Raw genomic sequence first — 15,325 nt, 5'->3', positions numbered from 1 at the left:
GAAACTGAACATGGATCTGTGATGAAAAGCTCAGAGGGATAGAGGAAGAGGAGTATGAGGGGAACCGCCAAAACGACGTGAGGGGAAGCGCCAAAATCAACGTGAGGGGAAAATAGCCCCCAAAATGGAATGAACATCTCCTCACCTGTTCCCCCCACTCCTTCTACAATAAATGACACTTGTACTACAGTCACCCCACTCTCCAAAATCGATTTTCTTTTTCTCTGATTTTTTTTTTTGAATTATTCATACTAACAGTACTAAAAGTACTGACAATTTTTGTGGCCAAAAACAGTACTTTTCTGGTACACCGTAGCGTGCTTCTACCCTAGTACATAGGCTCTGATACCAAATATTAGAGATTAGGTACTAAAGTAAGCATAAAATAAGGATATATCAATGATAGATCTAGAAAGAATAGAGAGAAAAGAGAGAAAGAAGGGTGCCGATCCACCCGACCACCCCCGAGCGAAGGGATCGAGACGGACTCGAGCCTCGATCGGCGTCCCATACCACCGCCTTGGCGTCGAGTCGTACCTGGACGATAGCGCGCTTGCTACAAGAGTCGTTCCACTCACGGACAGAGTCTCGACGTAGTCAATGCATGCCCCCAAATGAGGGTAGCTAGGCCTCTTATTTATAGTAATTCTCAAGGCCCCCAGCCATGTTCACACTTGGCCTCATGGGTTGTCTCAATCCCGAGGATTAAAAGTAATCCTCCCCTTCTTTAGACTCTTTGTTTAACCCTCACACTTATCCACGTGTATAGAATACTACGACAATTCTCACCACGGGATATTATATGGTCATGCCCGTAACACTAGTCATCGCGTTAGATCATCTTCGCTTGGAGTAAGCCAGCCGGTTGTACTCTGTTTCTTGTGATCGTAACCGCTCGAGGTGAAATCCCCTTGTGCAACATTGACACGATCGTGCTCCACTCGGTTAAACGGCATCCGAAGAGGTCATCAAACGCTGCTCGCCGCTCATTGTAACCACTCGGTGCAGATCGTTCTCAAGACAACAACCCCAATTCGTGCTTCATCCGGCTGATCGACATTCGGGAGGATCAGTTGGATCCGTCTCTCTCGTCGCTGCAGTCACCCGAAGCAGAATCGGTCCAGACAATCGGTTTCAATAATCGGTATTTGGCATATATATTCGGAAGCGAACCGGGCTCACTCCGACTCGGCAACATTCGGGAAGACCAGTCGGTTCTGTCCCTCAAGTTACCGGAGTCAATTCGAGCAAGTTCAACAATACATATATCCGAAGCCGAACCGACTCGGGTTCAAATCCGACTAGAACGATATCAGGTGAGCCAACCGGCTGCACTCCAACAAGGTTCGTAGTCAACTCCGAACCGAGCTTCGTCAACCGAAACCAAATTTGATGGCATCAACATCCGGCTCGTCAGAAATGAGTCTACGAAAGTTCGATGGATCGAACTTCAATTTCTGGAAGGAGCAAATGCAGGACTATCTCATAGTCAAGGGGCAAATCGATCCCATCGAAAATGAAGAACCTCCAGAAGGATACAAACCAATTGAGTGGCAGAAGCTGGACAGAATCGTCCGCGCCACGATTCGGATGCACCTATCGGAATCGGTATACTTTACGGTGCAATCGTGTACGACAGCATTCGAATTGTGGAAAACACTGTCGGACACCTACGAAAAGAAGGTCGCTGCAACGAAGATGTTTCTGATCCGGCGCCTCTACAACTTGCGAATGAAAGAATCAGATTCGGTTCAAGCACATCTCAATGAGTACGAAAGCATAAGCTCCCAAATCTCATCTCAGGGGACGGCAATCGAGGATGAACTCAGAGCAATGATACTCATGAGTAGCCTTCCCTCATCATGGGAAACTTTCGTCACAACCGTGTGCAACGCGTCAACCACAGCTGTTAAATACTCCGAAGTCACGAGCGCAATCCTGACCGAAGCAGCTCGGAGAAAGTCTTTCGCCAAAGACTCAACAGACGACGCTTATGTAGTACAAGGTTCGACAGACCGATCGAACATACGAGGAAGAGATTCCTCACGGCAGCCGAACAATCAGCGAAGACGGAGCCAGTCACGGGATAATCGAATCTGCAACTATTGCAAGAAACCCGGACACATCAAAGCCGACTGCCGCGCACTCAAGAACAAGAACGACAAGTCTCAGAAATCAGACAAGAAGAGTGGCCGGCATGAGGAGATCAATTACGTCAGCTTCTCAGCTGATGTGCTACCAAACGACCCGAATATACTGTCAATCGAAAATCCAGTCGGATCAGAAGTTCTGCTCACGACTGAAGAATCGAGCACATGGCTCTTAGATTCGGGCGCGTCATTTCACGTGACTCCTCATAGATCCCAATTTCGGCAATATACGATCCGTCACTCCGACTCAGTTCGAGTCGGCAACTCGCAACACTGTGACATCATTGGAATCGGCACAGTAGAGCTCAACCTTGCAGGTGGCTTTACACTTGTACTTCACAATGTCCGACATGTACCCGAGCTCTCAAGGCCATTGATCTCAGTCGGACAACTAGATGAAGACGGCATTCGTGCCGGTTTTTCTTCGGGAGGGTGGACACTCCACAGGGGGAACCTCCTGCTTGCTAGAGGACCCAAGATACACTCACTGTATCCGTTACATGTTACGCTCAGAGAGGGTAACCTGTTTTTGGTGGATATTCCTGTGTCATCACTATGGCACAGAAGATTAGGACACCTCAGCAAGGCCGGCATTACGCATCTATCTAGAGCCGGATACATCCCTAAACTCTCCTTCTCCGACCATCAATTCTGCGAGCATTGCCAGTATGGCAAACAAGCAGCCGCATCACACCCGACATCAGCACCAAGAGAAACGAGACCTCTCGATTTAGTCCACTCGGACGTCTGTGGCCCAATGCCGCATCAGTCTCTCGGCGGTGCCTCTTACTTCGTCAGTTTTATTGACGATTCGACTCGAAAGGTGTGGGCTTATCCAATTCGCACCAAAGATCGTGTCTTCTCGATCTTCTCCGATTGGCTCGCTATGGTAGAAAATCAAACCGACCGAAAACTGAAATGCTTTCGGACTGACAATGGGGGAGAGTTCAAATCAGAAGAATTCGTCAAATTCTGCCGACAACGTGGCATCCGACGTGAATTTACGGCACCACACAGTCCGGAGCAAAACGGGATTGCCGAACGCATGAATCGGACAATCCAAGAACGGATAGTTTCCATGCTCCAACACTCCGGACTGTCGGATGGCTTCTGGGCAGAGGCTCTACTCACGGCAGTACACATAATCAATATGTCGCCAAGCAGACCTCTAGGACTTCAAATTCCTCAGGAACTATGGATCGGCAGTAAGCCGAATTATGACAAGCTGAGGATCTTCGGATGCGAGGCATACGCCCTTATTCCGAAAGATGATCCCCGAAAACTTGCACCTCGGTCCAGGAAATGCATTTTCCTTGGATATGGATCAGACGGCGAAATGGGATACCGACTCTGGGACCCCGAACGCAGACAAATCGTTCGAAGTTCGGACGTTGTGTTCAACGAGCCGGCTATGAATCCATCAGTCGAAAAACCGATCGAAGTCCGAAGGGTAACATTTTCCGATGTGCCGACCCTTCAAGAAGGCCCCGCTCTTAACACACGGTCAGCTTCACGGGTAGCTGAACCTTACACTACCGACTCGGACAACTCCGACTCGGCACAGCAGAATAATTCGCTTTCGGACCATCCGACCTCGATACCCGATGCGACCAGTCCAATCATACCTCGACGATCCGAGAGACTGTCGCAACCTCCGGAGAGGTATTCTCCTGGAATTTTCTTCACCGACGCCGGCGAACCGACGTCTTACGAAGAAGCATCGACATCTGTCGATTCAGCCACCTGGCATCTGGCAATGGAGTCGGAAATGCACTCCATTCGGGCAAACAAGACTTGGGATCTGGTCGAATTACCTAGGAACCGACGTGCTCTTCCTTGCAAGTGGGTTTATCGACTAAAAGAGACGTCTGATTCGACCACCCCAAAGTACAAGGCCAGACTAGTTGCGAAGGGCTTCCGACAAGAATATGGCGTCGACTTCGACGAGATTTTTTCACCAGTGGTGAAAATGACAACCCTTCGTTTTCTACTCGGCGTAGTGGCAGCCGACAACTTGGAGCTGATTCAGCTAGATGTCAAAACAGCCTTCCTCCATGGTGATCTTGAAGAGGAAATTTATATGGAGCAGCCAAAAGGCTTCGTGGCAACTGGCCAAGAACATCTAGTCTGCCGACTCAGGAAGAGTCTATACGGCCTCAAACAGGCACCGCGACAATGGTATAAGAAGTTCGACGACTTCATCCAATCGATCGGCTTCTCAAAAAGCGATGAGGACCATTGTCTTTTTACCAACACAGCTCACGATGGATCACCCATCTTCCTCATCATTTACGTGGACGACATGCTAATTTCTGGACGCCACGCGGGCGAACTTGCCGATCTCATTCGGCAACTGCGGTTGAAGTTTGCCATGAAGGACCTCGGTCCGGCACGACACATACTTGGCATGAAGATTAGTCGGCATCGCGATAAACGACATCTTTTCTTGTCTCAGACCGACTATATCGGACGTGTCTTGGAACGCTTCAACATGCAATCAGCCAAATCTACTTCAACCCCGCTCCCCATGAATCTTCGGCTCTCTCAGCGAGACTGCCCGACATCCGGTCCGGAGGGGGAAGATATGAAGTCGGTACCGTATGCACCGGCAGTCGGCTCCCTTATGTACCTGATGGTCGCGACACGGCCTGATATTTCTCATGCCGTAGGAGTCGTTAGCAGATTTATGCACAATCCTGGCCGATCGCATTGGAACGCAGTCAAGCATGTGTTCAAATATCTGGCTGGCACAAAAGACCACGGCATTCTTTTCGGACCGAACTCAACCTCAGGCGTAGTCGGTTACACCGACTCGGACTTCGCCGGCTGTATAGACAGTCGGAAATCAACAACCGGATACTGCTTCAAATTCGGCAATGGAGCAATTTCGTGGAAGTCGAAACTTCAGGAGTGCACAGCGACCTCAACGACCGAAGCAGAATATGTAGCTGCGTCCGACGCTGCAAAAGAAGCTTTGTGGCTCGGCCGCCTGGCGCACACGTTTCGGCAAGTAGACCATGACTCGGCTCCAGTTGTCTATAGCGACAGTCAAGGTGTTGTTGCCTTGTCGAGAAATCCGGTTCACCACAACGCCTCCAAACATATCGACGTTCGATATCACTTCGTTCGGGACTGCGTCATTTCAGGGAAAATCGGTCTAGAGAAAATATCCACAACCGACAATGTCGCAGATGGAATGACCAAGTGTCTTTCGGCAGACCGCTTTCGGTCTCTTCGGCATCAGATGGGCGTAACAACAAACCAGTCCGGTTAGAGCCGGACACAGCGCAGGATGGTTTCGGACAACCGACATCAGTTCCTTAATGATCGGCTTCAACTCTTCCGACCCGACCAGTCCGGTCTTCTGCCTTCGGACACTGCCAACTCGAACAAAACTGATATGTCCGAGAACCTAGGTTTATACCTGTAATCTTAGACAACCCATGTATACGCCCATTACGGGGGAGTGTCGAATACAAGTGTATAATGGACGTATTCACACTATCCTTATGTATAGCTCAAGTTTGGGCCATTTGTGTAATTAACATAAAGGGTAGTTGCCCTAAGTTTGTCACTATATAAAGTGACCTTGTAACCTTTTTGTAAGGTTGGTTGTATTATTGTTTCTATGGAATAGAAAGTGTTTTGTGCCTCTCTCTCTCTCTCTCTCTCTCTCTCTCTCTCTCTCTCTCTCTCTCTCTCTGTGCACGATCGTGCAAACTGTCATACGCAGGTACTCAACCCTAATCGAATGCTTCTTGATCTTCCACATCGACACGGCCTTGTCTCCAACACCATTCCCACCGTTGTTCGCTGCGTTTGTGCAGGAATCGTGGTCGCCAAAAACTGTGTTATCACTAGGGGCCGGACAATGCCTTAACATAGAGTGTCCCTTTGAGACTCTTCACCAAAGGGGTGTTGCGGTGAGATAACTTAGACCAAACTATTAATAAGACCCTGATGGGTTACTAATCAGCAAGATCGTTAGTCACAATACACGATGTCGTGAAGAAAACCGTCCACAAGCGGAATCAGTGCACCGTAGCGTAGGAACCGGCTCTTCATGCACGTGCGCCTTATGTTGTACATAAGAGAGAATTAGGTACATAGAAGATCTTAGGTAGGTAGATTCGGTAGGAAGGAAGTTAATGGGAAACGGCTCCTTTCTTGCCTATAAAAGGGGGGAGACGAGGAGGAGGAGGGTATCGCGGTTAGAGAGGACGAAGTGTTATCGGGTTGTCGGCCGAAGGCTTCTCTCTCTTCCATACTCCGTAGCTTCTTCCTGTGCAGGTTTTTGGGGAGGCTTGCGCTGCTCTGAGGAATGCCCGAGTGCTTCCGGCAGCACCTCCAACCTACTCCTTTCTTTCTGAGCGTTTACGAACAGGCATCGGCATCTGTTCGCCGGCCTGTTCGGTTGTAACCGACTTCGGGCTTCTTGTTGTTTGTCCTTGTTGATATATATACATACATTCGTGTCTCTCTACGTCGGTGTCCCACTCGCGTCTTTGTATCGAAGGGCCGTGTCCCTGTGAATCTACGCCCACACGTAGTGGGTCCCTTCCCTTCTCCTTTGTCTCTTGCTCTTCGGTACAAGACCCCCGAGGCCCCGCCTCATTCCACGCATCCGCGAGGAATACCTTGACATCTTGGTGAACCCGACGTGAAAGAGGCGGCAGAAGAGCAGAAGATGAAGGGGTCGGATCTTGCGGACGCCATGGCTTTGGCCGTGGATCGGATATTGAGCGCACGCGAGGGCACCGGCGCCCTCGACAGAGCCATTGAGGTGGTCGTCGGTACAATCGGCCGGTTCAGCAAAAAGGATGCCACGAAGTATTTGGCGTCCTACGGGGCAGAAATGTTGATGCGGGACATTCCGGAAGAGAGGCGTCTTGCCGGGTTCCTTCGAGTGGCGATGCCGAGCATCCATGCGGAGGTGCTCGAGGTACGGGCGGAGAGCCGTACCTGGGAGGAGTTCGAAGGCCGACTCCTAGAAAAATACGGGCTGGACGACGCGCTCCGGCTTTCGAAACGGGACTTCATGGAATGGGTGGAGTCCCCCGGCAAGGGAAGAAACGCGTCGGCACTCCTCCGGGAGTTTGAGGAACGCTTTGCGCGCCTTTCGGCGCTTGACCGAACCGTTCTGGATACGAGCCGGGTCCTACTGTTCGTCAAGTCGGTAGACGAGCGGGACCGGGAGCGGGACCGGTAGACGACCGACTGGGCTGCAGTTAAGAGAGTCTGTGGCCATTTCGACAAACGGCGAGAATGGGCTGATAACGGGGCGGCCAGCACGGGCTCGGTCACAGCAAGGAGGCTTGAACCGGCACCGCAAGGGTGAAGGGAAGAGACCCAGGAGTGGCTCGAAACCGGTTCGGCTTCGACCGGCATGGTCAATGGCTCGTCCGGAGGAGCAGCGCTGGAGGAGTTGACGCGGGCGATAAAGGATCTCCAGATCGCCCAGGCTCGAAGGGAAGGCGGCGAACCGGCTCGTGACCGACGACCGACAGCAGGGAACAGGTGCATGTGGTGCGAGGAGGTCGGCCACATCCGGAAGGACTGCGACGATTTCGTAGAGGCGTTGAGGAACCGGGTGGTGTACCTGTGGGAAAGCCGGGTGCACACCAGCGACACCAGAAGGGCCCTAAACCGAAACGACGGGCGAGGAGGTATGAAGAGACTGATGGAAGAGGCAGCGGCCCGACACGTGGAGGCCATCCACTACTCGGCGTCGGCCGGCATTCGGGTCGGGAGCAGCGAGGCCCGAAAGGAGAGAAAAGACGGATTCTTGTCGGCAATGCTTGAAGGCCTCGGCGGCGCACGGCTGAGGAAAGATGAAGCAGACCGCGCTGAGAGACAGGTCCGGGAAATAACCGGGTGGAGCGACCCGGTCGAGGAGAAGACGGGCTTCATAGAAGCCGCCTGCCAGAACTACGAGGCTCTGGTAGAAGAAAAACAAGTGGGGAAAGCCGGAGCGGCCGGGCCCTCGCAACGATACGAGATCTGATTCGGGCAACGACAGAACGAAGCCGGTGGGTCCAGCGCGCAAGATAACCCCAGGAAGGGCGGGTACCGACTGGGGACGGAAATAGAAAGGGCCACGGACCTACGAAAGGTCCTAGAAGAACGGATCCTCGACAGCAAAGTGGAGCTGTCATTGCGGGAGGTGCTAAGGATCGCTAAGAAGGAGTTCCACGACTCCATTGTGGACTTGGTGAAGCGGAAGAGGTTGTCGACGGAGACGGAACCGGAAAGACCGGTGGAGGTGCGTACGATGCACATCGACGACATGGCGCTGGAAGATGAGTGGGCGGAGAGCCACTATTCGAGGCCACACTGGGCCCAAGCGACCACAGAGACCCTGGTAAAGATCGGAGATGTCCAGGAACCGGTGGTGGCACTGGTGGACCACGGTTCGGAAATAAACCTGATGTCCATGGACTTCTACATGAAGGGAAAATGGCCGATCAACACCAAGCACGGGTGGAAGATACGGGCGGCAACGCGCGCCACCGAGGAACTGCACGGGGCCTGCCCGAACGTGCGAGTCAAGATCGGCGACGTCGAGATTGACCAGCACTTCTTCGTACAGGAGACGTCCTCGCACCCGGTCATATTAGGGGAACCATACATCACGGCGGCGCGAATGGAGACCAAGGTGCTGGACAACGGTTCGGCCTACACGAGGGTCAAAAGCCAGGACGGGCGCCATTCGGTCCAATTTCTGACGGTGCGGCCGAACCACGAGCGAAACCGTGAATCCCTCGGTGGCGAGAACCGAGAGGATTTTTAGAGAGGGCTGCCAAGGCGTGGGGCCGAGACAGTCCGGACACTCGGGAAAGACCCCACAGCTGTACGATAGAACTGAAACCGAAGAAACCTTGTACGATAGGTAGAAAATTCTGCTTCTCCAACAACGGAGGGTGTATGATAGTCGGCATCATTGGCCGAGAAAGGGCAAGGGCGGAGGAGCGACTTCGAGCGTGCGGAGTTCTCGGCCCGAACGAGGAAATCAGCGGGGCCGTGGAGGCGGTCTCCTTCGACGACACCTTGGGGATGCTGAGGAAGGTAGCCGGAGAAGACCTTAACGAAGACCGGACGATATCGGTATGTTCCGAAGAGATGTACGAAGTCATCGCGAACTTCAGTCAGGGGCTCCGGTCGGATCGGACGGCCCGAGTTAGCACGAAGTACAAGACTGTGAACCAGAAGGTAAGGCCAGTCGCGGCACCCTTACCGGAGGGCAGTGAGTCCCGAATCAGAGGGGTTGCGTCGGACCCCAGCTTACGAGATCCGGTCTACATAGGACACACCTTCACCGACGGGACGCTCCGGGAGCTCAAAATAGGTGGGGGCGGGTTCTTACTGCCGGCGGAGGAAGACCGGTTTCGGAGAATGCTCGGAAGGCACGGGAAAGCCTTCGCATTCTCACCGGAAGAGATCGGGTGCGCAGACCCGACAATCGTGGAGCCGATGGTGATATTCACGGTACCGCATGTGTCGTGGAATCTCAAGCCGATTCCAGTACCGAGAGCTCACATCCCGAAGTTGATGGAGCTATTGAGGCAAAAAGTCAATATGGGCATTCTCGAACCGTCGAGTGCCCCATACTCGAACCGATGGTTTACCGTACCAAAGAAAAACGGAACATTGCGCTTCATTGAAGACCTGCAGCCGGTCAACAGAGTGACCATACGGAACGCAGGAATCGGACCGACCATAGACGAGTTCGCGGAGGCCTTCGCCGGAAGGTCGATTTACTCAGTCGGTGATCTGTACTCGGGGTACGACCAGTTCCAGCTAGCCGTGGAGAGCAGAGACATTACGACGATGCGAACTCCCCTCGGCCTAGTGCGAATGTGTACCCTACCACAAGGAGGGACCAACTCGGTGGCCCACATGGTGAATGCAATGAACAAGGTACTGAGGGATTGCATCCCGGACATCACCATGCCATTTCTAGACGACATCCCGATCAAGGGGTGCCCGGTGGAAGAGAAGGACGCAAAACTCGGACCGGACGGATGTCGGCGATTCGTGGCAACGCACATCGACGACTGCGAGAAGGTGCTACAAAGGCTAGAGGATGCGAGGCTCACCTTCTCCGGGGAGAAATCGGCCTTCGGGCAATCAGAAAGCCTGGTGGTCGGACACCTATGTGGACCATATGGCCGGAAGCCGTCTCCGGCAAAGGTAGAAGCCATCTCCGCGATGAAGACCGATTGTAGCTCGGTTACGGAAATTCGGAGGTTCCTGGGGGCATGCGCATTCTACCACATATGGATCCCGCATTACGCCCACGTTGCGGAGCCGCTATACAGGTTGCTGAAGAAGGGGCAAAAATTCGAGTGGCGAGACGAACACATGGAGTCAGTCCGGAAGCTGAAGGAAGCTCTGGCGGCAGCACCGGCGCTCCGGAAGGCTGTCTACGAGAAGGGTACCCCGGTATACATAACGGTGGATACGAGTCCGTCCGGGATCGGATGGGTCGTCAACCAAGAAGACGAGGACGGCATTCGGTTCCCGATCCGATTCGGCGTGAAGGTCCTCAGTGAGCGACAACGAGGGTACGCCCAGGTTAAACGCGAACTCTGGGGTATCGTTTCGGCAGTAAAGGCCGACAAAGACTACCTGATCGGGACAGAAGTGATTATCGAGACGGATTGCCTGCCAATTCTTGGCATGGTTTCCGGATGCGCGACACCGGACCTGGCGATGCTTAGGTGGATAGCGTACATCAAGTCCCTGGACCCGGAAATATGGCACATTTCCGGAAAGGACAACGCCATGGCCGACATGCTTTCGAGGGCGAGGTTTGATGATGAGGGCGGCATGGTTTCGGAGGACGAAGAAGTCGGCGTGGACTTCTTCGAGGCGGCGTACGTGATGACCGATGGGACGAGCACTCCGGCACTTAACGGCTTCGACGAGAGCAAGTACGACGGCGAGACGGCGAGTGGCTGCAGATCAGTGGTTTCTTGAGGACAATGACGCTGGATGCGTCATGGACGAGAGACGAGGCCAACCGGATCCGGAAGAAAGCATACCGATTCTTTCTCCGGGACGGATACTTATGGAAGCACCTGAAGAAGAGGAACGGCGTCCCGCTCCGGGTGGTGGCGATGAAGGAAGAACAGGAGGAGCTGCTGACGGCCTACCACGACAGCCCTTGGGCTAGACACCGAGGAACGTGGGCCACGTTCGAGAAGATAAAGGGGAAGTACTGGTGGCTGGGACTGTACCGGGACGTGCATCAGTTTGTGACAACTTGCGAGAGCTGTCAGATGCACTCCATAGTCCGACATCGGGACGGGCTTCACCCTACGTACCCTCCGACCATCCACTTCAAATGGATGGTAGACCTGGTGACGATGCCGATGGGAGTAGGACAAATACGGTATCTGGTCCTGGCTCGGGAAGATCTGACGAACCAGGTGGAAGGCCGGGCCCTTCAGAACAAAACGACCGCAGCCGTATGTCGGTTCCTGATCGAGGACGTGATATGCCGGTACAGGTGCATCGGGAAGATCATGGCTGATCGCGGGGAGTTGGACGCCGAAGAGGCCGAGGAGCTGTTTGACCGGCTAGGAGTCAAGCTCTCGCTTACCACTGCGTACAATCCGGAGGCGAATGGAAAGGTGGAGCGCGGACACGGACCGATCGTCAAGGCGTTAGTTCGGGCATGCGGAGGTCAAGTCGGGAACTGGCCGCGGCTGCTGCCTTACACATTGTGGGCTGACCGAACTACGCACAGTTCGGTAACCGAATTCATGCCGACAGAGCTCATGTTTGGGCAGAAGCCGATCATGCCGATGGAACGTACGATCTTCTCATGGGCAACCATGGACTGGAGAGACGAGATGAGCCGGGAGGAACTATTGGCGGCGCGCATACGTTAGCTCGAGCGAAGGCCGGAGGACGTGGAGCAGGCTGCGGGAAAGCTTCGGGAAGCAAGGATGAGGAACAAAGCCCGGTTCGACCGAACGCACCGGCTCCGACCGAAGAAGATCGAGGAAGGCGACTGGGTGCTAGTCTACGACAACAGCCTCGACAACCAGCACCGAGCGACACGGAAGTTCGCAAGAAGGTGGTTCGGGCCTTACGTGGTACAAAGCGCCAACGACAACGGGACGTACCATCTGGCGGAACTCGACGGCACGAGAATGGCGATACCGGTAGCTGGGAAGCGGATCAAAGCGTTCAAGAAGCGTCATGACGACGAGCCGGATCTGGTTAACCTGGACCAGGACGACGAACGATCCGAAACCGAGGAAGAACCAACGGGCGGGGAATGAAGGCTGGACCGGTTTTCTCCATCCCAACTCAATTTGGCGCATGCCGGTGGATGCACGGTTAGGTGGGGGCGGATGTCGTGAAGAAAACCGTCCACAAGCGGAATCGGTGCACCGGAGCGTAGAAACCGGCTCTTCATGCACGTGCGCCTTATGTTGTACATAAGAGAGAATTAGGTACATAGAAGATCCAAGGTAGGTAGATTCGGTAGGAAGGAAGTTAATGGGAAACGGCTCCTTTCTTGCCTATAAAAGGGGGGAGACGAGGAGGAGGAGGGTATCGCGGTTAGAGAGGACGAAGTGTTGTCGGGTTGTCGGCCGAAGGCTTCTCTCTCTTCCATACTCCATAGCTTCTTCCTGTGCAGGTTTTTGGGGAGGCTCGCGCTGCTCTGAGGAATGCCCGAGTGCTTCCGGTAGCACCTCCAACCTACTCCTTTCTTTCTGAGCGTTTACGAACAGGCATCGACATCTGTTCGCCGGCCTATTCGGTTGTAACCAACTTCGGGCTTCTTGTTGTTTGTCCTTGTTGATATATATACATACATTCGTGTCTCTCTGCGTCGGTGTCCCACTCGCGTCTTTGTGTCGAAGGGCCGTGTCCCTGTGAATCTACGCCCACACGTAGTGGGTCCCTTCCCTTCTCCTTTGTCTCTTGATCTTCGGTACAAGACCCCCGAGGCCCCGCCTCATTCCACGCATCCGCGAGGAATACCTCGACAACGCGTAAGATGAATTACACTTAGCATATAATGGTAATTAACACTGATTAGGAAACAGAACAACATCACTCTATTAATTATCCTTTAATGATTACAATCTAATCGGGCCCTTTAATAGGTCCCCGGTTCTAAGTACAAACCGGTGCCAACCGGCAACCGGCAACCGGCTACGAACCGGTCCGGATCCGGATCGGCATACCGATTTCGGTCCATCCGTTCGCTTCAAAAAATATCCTTCTAAATATTATAGATAATCAGCTCCCTTTCCCATTCTGGACTTTATCCGGCTCTTAAGTCTTTGTCGGCCAACATCCAGAAGGCAACGACCTCGAGTTCTCCTTTGTCTCACAGATGGCTACAGAGTTAAACTCTCTCTCTCTCTCTCACGGTTACAGAGGCAGCTACCTACGTTCTAACTTTTACAATAATGATCAACTACATACTTACTAAAGTTTGCCCTAGTTGCGTATAAACAAAGCAACTTTTTGACTATTTACAAGTATAACCCACAAGGGCATTTTAGACTATTTACAATTATAGTCTTCCGAAACGATTTTGGTTTCTAATTACGATTTCGTTTCGGTTTCCAATTACAATTCTGGTTTCCGATTCCGAACGTGTTGGTATACTCACCAACACGTTCCTTCTTTTCCTATCCGGAGGGACATGTTTCCCAACAAACTGCCTTCCAACTGTGGAAGACACTCTCAGACACCTACAAGAAAAAGGTAGCCTCCACAAAGATATATTTGATTCGGTGCCTCTACAACCTGCGGATGAAAGAATCCTACTCAGTCCAGGCACATCTTAATGAGTACGAAAGTTTAAGCTCCCAAATTGCAGCCCAAGGGAAAATGATCGAAGATGAACTAAGAGCAATGTTGCTCATGAGCAGTCTCCCCCCTTCGTGGGAAATTTTCGTCACTACTGCGTGCAATGCGTCGACTATTGTTGTCAAGGAATTCTAACTGAATTAGCTTGGAGGAAATCCTTTGCAAACGATTTGGCCAATGACGCTTATGTAGTACAAGGTTCGACTGACCAATCGAAGAATCGAGGAAGAAGTTCCTCTCAATAGTCGAACAACCAGCGAAGTCGGAGCAAATCCTGGGATAATCGAGTTTACAATTATTGCAAGCAACCCAGACACATCAAAGCGGAAATAATCGACAACGCTCAATGAGTGGATCAAAAGAGTGGCCGGCATGAGGAGGTCAATTATGTCGGCTCTTTAGCCAAAGTACTGTAGAGCGACCCGAACATACTAGCCATTCATAACCCAGTCGAATCAGAAGTTCTGCTTACGACTGAGGAATTGAGCACATGGCTCTTGGATTCTGGCACTTCATATCATGTGACCCCTCATCGATCCCAATTTCGGCAATACTCAACCCGACATTCCGACTCAGTTAGAGTCAGAAATTTGCAACACTGCGCCATAATCGGAATCGGCATAGTAGAGCTTAACCTTCCAGTTGCTCTACAATGATACTACAATGTCCGACATGTACTTGAGATCTCAAGAACATTGATCTCAGTCGGAGAACTTGATGACGACGACATTCGTATTGGCTTCTCATCAAGAGGATGGACACTCCACAAGGGGAACCTCCTGCTTGGTAAAGGACCAAAAGTACATTCGTTGTACCCATTATAGGTCACACTCAAAGAGGGTGACTTGTTCCTGGTCGACATTCCCGTGTCATCACTATGGCATGGACAACTCAGACACCTCAGCAAGGACGGAATCACACATCTATCTTGAGCCAGATACATCCCTAAAATCTCCTTCACTGATCATCAGTTACGTGAGCATTGCCAGTATGGCAAACAGATACCGCATCACACCCGACTTCAGCACCAAGAGAATCGAGTCCACTTAATTTGGTCCACTCGGACATCTATGGTCCTATGCCACATCAGTCTCTCGGCGGTGCTTTGTATTTTGTCAGCTTTATCAACGACTTTACTCGCAAGGTGTGGGCTTATCCTATCAAAACCAAAGATCGTGTGTTCTTGATTTTTTCTGATTTGCTCGCTATGATAGAGAACCAGAACAATCGAAAGCTGAAATGCCTTCGAACCAATAAAGGAGGAGAGTTCAAGTCTGAAGAATTCATCAAATTTTTCTAACGGAGTAGCATTCAACGTGAATATACGACACCCT

This window comes from Azolla caroliniana, unplaced genomic scaffold (genome assembly GCF_043228905.1).
Source record: "Azolla caroliniana isolate FFs.n. ecotype wild unplaced genomic scaffold, voAzoCaro1.0.p SCAF_4, whole genome shotgun sequence".
Taxonomy (NCBI): domain Eukaryota; kingdom Viridiplantae; phylum Streptophyta; class Polypodiopsida; order Salviniales; family Salviniaceae; genus Azolla; species Azolla caroliniana.
The sequence above is the reverse complement of the archived record's forward strand: the minus strand, read 5'-3'. Positions refer to the sequence as shown.